Consider the following 6604-nt stretch of genomic DNA (forward strand, 5'->3'; position numbering starts at 1 on the left):
GGGTCCTACTCCTCACAGAGATAACCTACTCCTCCTTTCCTTCTGCTTCTCCCCTACGCTCCAAGGCGTAACTTTGAAAAGTAATGAGTTGCAGTTACTAGTGGTTTCTCCCAAACAGTAACTGAATTAGTAACTCAGTTACAATTTGTAAAAGTAACTTTTGCGTTACTTTCAAATGTACCATTCCTGTTTTTCGTTGTCTCTGTGTCGCTGTGTGCCCGACTATGCCGGCTTTCGAATCTGTGTAAACAACCCTCGCCCAACCCTACCTCTGATAGGCTTACATTGAAATGTTACTCCACCTCAGCCAATCGTTAACATTTACGCGATTGTCTCGTGCCCACTAACCAAGGAACGACGGTAAAAAGAGATGGAGAGAGATCTAGTTGCTCTGAAGAAAAAGCTCTTATCTAATTATAGTACATTAATCATTAGTGACGCAACGCATGTTTTGGCCGTAACGGTAACAGCGTTATAATGATGGGAAGAGTAATCAATTCGATTACTCGTTACTGAAAAAATGTAGCGCCGTTATTAATGCCGTCATTTATAACGCCGTTATTTAAAACGCCATATTCCCAGTACTGCCGTTAAGTCACGCACAGCGACCTGTTTGCCGTTTCTTGCTTTCTAAATCAACGGACACGATTTAGTACTTTGACCATGTTTTTAGCAGCGACTGTATCCCGACCACAGAGTGTCGTAACTGGTCAACGCGTTACACAGCAGTCCTCTAACCAGTGTCCACTCAAAGCTCCGTACAACACTGCCTCCGTTCACCCGTTCATACACACATTCACACACCGACGGCGGAGTCAGCCACGGAGGGCGACGGCCGGCTGGTCAAGAGCGGTCAGGGTGAGGCGTCTCGCTCAGGGGCACCTCGACACTCAAAAAGCCTGCACCCTGGTCACACTTAGATCAGACCGGGGGCTACAATCAACGGGCTAATGGACGCCCATGTGTCAAACCCGCCGCACTTAGCCCTCGAACGCACGCGCCGTATGCTAACCATATGCTAAGCGGCGCGCTGACCTCATCAGGCGCATTCTGACGTTCCAGAGGTCACGCGTCGGCCCTGACTCCGCCCGCTCCTCTCCTCACAGCCCCGGCCAAATAGCTCACGAAGAAACTCATTAGGAGAGGCCAGAGAACTCGTTAGGAGCGTTCGCGGCGTCGAGCAGCGTTGTGGGCGTGGCGACGTAGCTCGGCCGAGACCACACAAACAGGGCTCGGCTCGCCACAGACGCCATGCTGGCTTCCTCTCAGCGGACGCTCGCCGTCCCTCTCTCGAGACTCAGGGCTCACTCGTTCAGAGTTCACCATGACCCTGCTAAGCCTCCCCCTTACCTCCCCCTCACCCCCCCCCTCACCCCTCTTACGTACTTATTGTGTGTTGTACGTCCCACTTAATGTACACTCTTATTGTGTGTTGTACGTCCTGGCACTCAATGTACACCCTAATTGTATGTTGTACGTCCTGCCAATTAATAACAGTATTTAGCATTGTCTAGCGTCTTATGCTAGCTACCATTGGTGTGTACGGGGAATGGGTTAACCTAGTGATTGTTGCTCAAAAGGTTATTGTAGCTGTTCGCAAGCTCTGTGCATTTTGCCCCCATTGTGACCCGGCTGTGGGGAGACGTGGTAGCTCTTCATGTTAGCTCCTCGGGATCCTCAAGTGAGCCGTCTGTTGCTAGCTTCCAGCGGTGAAACTCTGGTGTGTTTTGAAGTTAGCGTGCTAGCGTGCTATTAGCATTAGTGTGACTCCACACTGACCAGCAGGAGGCCTCACACCTTATGAACACACACACACACGCACACGCACGCACGCTCGTTCTCTCTCTCTGGGGAACCCTTTCATTTACCCCCCCACCCCCACCCCGATGTTAGTCCACCAATGAAATCGCTGGCCCCTAACGGGTCCTCCCCCAGCCGTTCCTCCCCCCCCCTCCCCCAGGGATAGGGTCAGTAAATTAATTGGTTCCCAGGGCAAAGCTGACACAATACTATAACAGTGATCTGCTCTGATCAGCAAATGATGCAAACACACCCTCCCTCTCCCTCCACCCCCCTCACCTCCCACAGCCTCCTCCCCCTCACCTCCCACACCCTCCCTCTCCTCACCCCCCTCACCTCCCACACCCTCCCTCTCCTCCACCCCCCTCACCTCCCACAGCCTCCCTCCCCCTCCACCCCCCTCACCTCCCACACCCTCCCTCCCCCTCCACCCCCCTCACCTCCCACAGCCTCCCTCCCCCTCACCCCCTCACCTCCCACAGCCTCCCTCCCCCTCACCCCCCTCACCTCCCACAGCCTCCCTCCCCCTCACCCACACACCCTCCCTCTTCCTCCCTCTTCCTCTCCCCCTCATCCCCAACAACCTAACTCCCTCCCTCCCTCATCTCTTCATCTCCCTTCTTTTCAATCCGCCCGTATCTCTTTGTGGTTCTCTCCGTGTTTAATGTCTCTCTCTTTTTGTCTCTCCATTGTACCACGGAGAGACCATTAGTTTGCTGCTCAGTGTTCTTCTCCCCATCCTTCTCTCACGCTGCATCAATGCAGAGCTCAGGAACAGCTGTCTGTCTGTCTGTCTGTCTGTCTGTCTCTGAGTGTCTATCTCTCTGTCCCTCTGACTGTCCGTCTATCTGTGTGTCTCTCTCTGTCTCTGACTGTTTCTGTGTGTGTGTGTGTGTGTGTGTGTGTGTGTGTGTGTGTGTGTGTGTGTGTGTGTGTGTGTGTGTGTGTGTGTGTGTTGTGTGTGTGTGTGTGTGTGTGTGTGTGTGTGTGTGTGTGTGTGTGTGTGTGGAGGGGGGGCGGCGGGGGTTGTGTCGGGATCAGCTGGTTTGGGGAGCAGATGTTAAAGACTCACACACACGCACACACGCACACACACACACACACACACACACACACACACACACACACACACACACACACACACACACACACACACACACACACACACACGGCCCCTTCTTGTCGGCCTAATTAGACAGTTAGCACAAAGAATCCAGATGTCAGAATTATCCTGAACTTTAACCTCTCTCTCTCTCTCTCTCTCTCTCTCTCCTCTCTCTCTCTCTCTCTCTCTCATCTCTCTCTCTCTCTCTCTGCCCCCCCTCACTTCCTCCTCTGAGAGAGAGTTGTTTGTCTTTCTTCGTTAGATAGTGGTTCTCCGGCGATAATTCCGCTTCCACTTCGTTAGCCAGTGACTCTGACGTCCTGTCCCAGTCTAAACCAACACTGGCTCTTGATTGGCTCGCTGACAGCAGGTTCTCCAGCTGATAGAAGATGCCGGCGGGCTTTAGGACCCCGGGGAGCTCTGGTTGAATCAGATTTAGTCTTGCGAGTTCCGAGAAAAAATCAGATTTACATTTTCTGATTACATTAGTATGAATACAATTGTATCTCCCCAGACTTGGAAATAAATAAGTTTTAACGTTCCATCACTAAGGTAGAACTGAATATTAAGCGTTCTCCTAATGCATCATGGGATAGTACGTAGTACGTACCTGCTCCTTAATGACCTGTCCTCTGTACTGTCTAACCCCTACCTGCTCCTTAATGACCTGTCTCTGTACTGTCTAACCCCTACCTGCTCCTTAATGACCTGTCTCTGTACTGTCTAACCCCTACCTGCTCCTTAATGACCTGTCTCTGTACTGTCTAACCCCTACCCTGCTCCTTAGTGACCTGTTTCTGTACTGTCTAACCCCTACCTGCTCCTTAGTGACCTGTTTCTGTACTGTCTAACCCCTACCTGCTCAAGATGACCTGTCTCTGTACTGTCTAACCCCTACCTGCTCCTTAGTGACCTGTCTCTGTACTGTCTAACCCCTACCTGCTCCTTAATGACCTGTCTCTGTACTGTCTAACCCCTACCTGCTCCTTAATGACCTGTCTCTGTACTGTCTAACCCCTACCTGCCCTTAATGACCTGTCTCTGTACTGTCTAACCCCTACCTGCTCCTTAATGACCTGTCTCTGTACTGTCTAACCCCTACCTGCTCCTTAATGACCTGTCTCTGTACTGTCTAACCCCTACCTGCTCCTTAGTGACCTGTTTCTGTACTGTCTAACCCCTACCTGCTCCTTAATGACCTGTCTCTGTACTGTCTAACCCCTACCTGCTCCTTAATGACCTGTCTCTGTACTGTCTAACCCCTACCTGCTCCTTAATGACCTGTCTCTGTACTGTCTAACCCCTACCTGCTCCTTAATGACCTGTCTCTGTACTGTCTAACCCCTACTGCTCCTTAGTGACCTGTTTCTGTACTGTCTAACCCCTACCTGCTCCTTAGTGACCTGTTTCTGTACTGTCTAACCCCTACCTGCTCAAGATGACCTGTCTCTGTACTGTCTAACCCCTACCTGCTCCTTAGTGACCTGTCTCTGTACTGTCTAACCCCTACCTGCTCCTTAATGACCTGTCTCTGTACTGTCTAACCCCTACCTGCTCCTTAATGACCTGTCTCTGTACTGTCTAACCCCTACCTGCCCCTTAATGACCTGTCTCTGTACTGTCTAACCCCTACCTGCTCCTTAATGACCTGTCTCTGTACTGTCTACCCCTACCTGCTCCTTAATGACCGTCTCTGTACTGTCTAACCCCTACCTGCTCCTAGCTGTGATAGTATAATGGTAAACAGTAAATCTCCTTTGGAGAGACGTGTTGTTTCATCAGGATCCAGCAGACCGTCTGCTCTATGACCACCGTCATCCCCCCAAACCCATCACTCAACCCGTTAATGCCAACGCATCGGCCGCGCTCCGCTCTCTCCGACAGTTCCCCGTCCTCCTGGCGGGAGGAGAGCGGCCGCTGGAAGTGGGTCAGCCCCCCCCCCCCCCCCGGGCCGCGCCGCGTGATTCAGCTGCTGCTCCGAGCTCCAGCGGGGCAGCCATGCATGCACGCAGCCTCCCCCCTTCTCTACCTTTTGCAGTTCCCTCCCCCTTCAGAGAGAGAGAGAGGAGAGAGAGAGAGAGAGAGAGAGAGAGAGAGAGAGAGAGAGGAGAGAGAGAGAGAGAGAGAGAGAGAGAGAGAGAGAGAGAGAGAGAGAGAGAGAGAGAGAGAGAGAGAGAGAGAGAGAGACCCCGCCCACAGGGGGGGGGCTCGTTATGTAGCGCAGAGCGTCCGGTGACTGAACGCAGGCCGTTGGGACGCCGGCCGGTCCGCCCCATCGCAGACATCGACCGGAGGAGTGCTGGTCGGACCCCCGAGTGCCGAGGTGTCCCTGAGCGAGGCGCCTCACCCCGACTGCTCCTGACGAGCTGGCTGTCGCCCTGAGGGGTCGACCCCGCCGTCGGGGGTGGATGGGTGAACGTATGGTTGTAAGTCGCTTTGGATACAAGCGTCAGCAGTACCCCCTGAAATGTAAAACTGTCAATGTTAAATGAGGGGGACCCTGCCGGCCCGGTCCCCTCTCTGCTCTGAGGTCTGAGGGGGTCTGAGGGGGTCTGAGGTCTGAAGGAGTCTGAGGTCTGAGGGGGGTCTGAGGTCTGAAGGAGTCTGAGGTCTGAGGAGGTCTGAGGGGGTCTGAGGGGGTCTGAGGTCTGAGGGGGTCTGAGGGGGTCTGAGGTCTGAGGAGGTCTGGGGGGGTCTGAGGAGGTCTGGGGGGGTCTGAGGTCTGGGGGGTCTGAGGTCTGAGGGGGTCTGAGGGGGTCTGAGGTCTGAAGGAGTCTGAGGTCTGAGGAGGTCTGGGGGGGTCTGAGGTCTGGGGGGGGTCTGAGGTCTGGGGGGGTCTGAGGAGGTTCTGAGGGGTCTGAGGTCTGAGGTCTGGGGGGGTCTGAGGTCTGAGGAGGTCTGGGGGGGTCTGAGGAGGTCTGGGGGGGTCTGAGGTCTGGGGGGGTCTGAGGAGGTCTGAGGGGGGCTGAGGTCTGAGGAGGTCTGAGGGGTCTGAGGTCTGAGGTCTGGGGGGGTCTGAGGTCTGAGGAGGTCTGAGGTCTGGGGGGGTCTGAGGTCTGAGGAGGTCTGAGGTCTGAGGTCTGGGGGGGTCTGAGGTCTGAGGTCTGAGGAGGTCTGAGGTCTGAGGGGTCTGAGGTCTGAGGTCTGGGGGGGTCTGAGGTCTGAGGAGGTCTGTGACTTAGGTCCGAGGGGTCTGAGTTCTGAGGTCTGGGGGGTCTGAGGTCTGAAGGGGTCTGAGGTCTGAGGCCCCCCCCCCCCCCCCCACCCCCCCTGGCTCAGATCAGCTCCCAAAGCCCCGTCAACACTGCACTTCCTGACAGGAAATGAGCGTCAGATAGCTTTTTCATGTCCGCAGCCATCTGAGAAAACACCGGAGGCCACTGGCCGACATTCCGCCCGAGGTTAGCGCTCCGCGGCGTTAGCGTGGTTAGCGTAGCGCCGCCGCCCCGTCACGCTCCCGCTCGCTAATCAGCCCGCTGGTCAGAGGTCATTGGACGCGGCGGTTGGGGATCGATGTACGGGCTGAGAGCGCGTTGTTTGCGCGCAGTTCTCATGCAGCGCACGGCTCGTCGTGTTTGGCTCAACGTAGACGTCGCTCCCTCCTGTCCACTCGCCTCTGTCTGCATGTTTGACAAAGATCCAGACGTTGGCTGGTTGGAGGGCTGGCCTTGTTGTCTCGTTCTCTTGTTGTCTTGTTGT

Source organism: Gadus macrocephalus, chromosome 4 (assembly GCF_031168955.1).
Source record: "Gadus macrocephalus chromosome 4, ASM3116895v1".
In the NCBI taxonomy this organism is placed as follows: domain Eukaryota; kingdom Metazoa; phylum Chordata; class Actinopteri; order Gadiformes; family Gadidae; genus Gadus; species Gadus macrocephalus.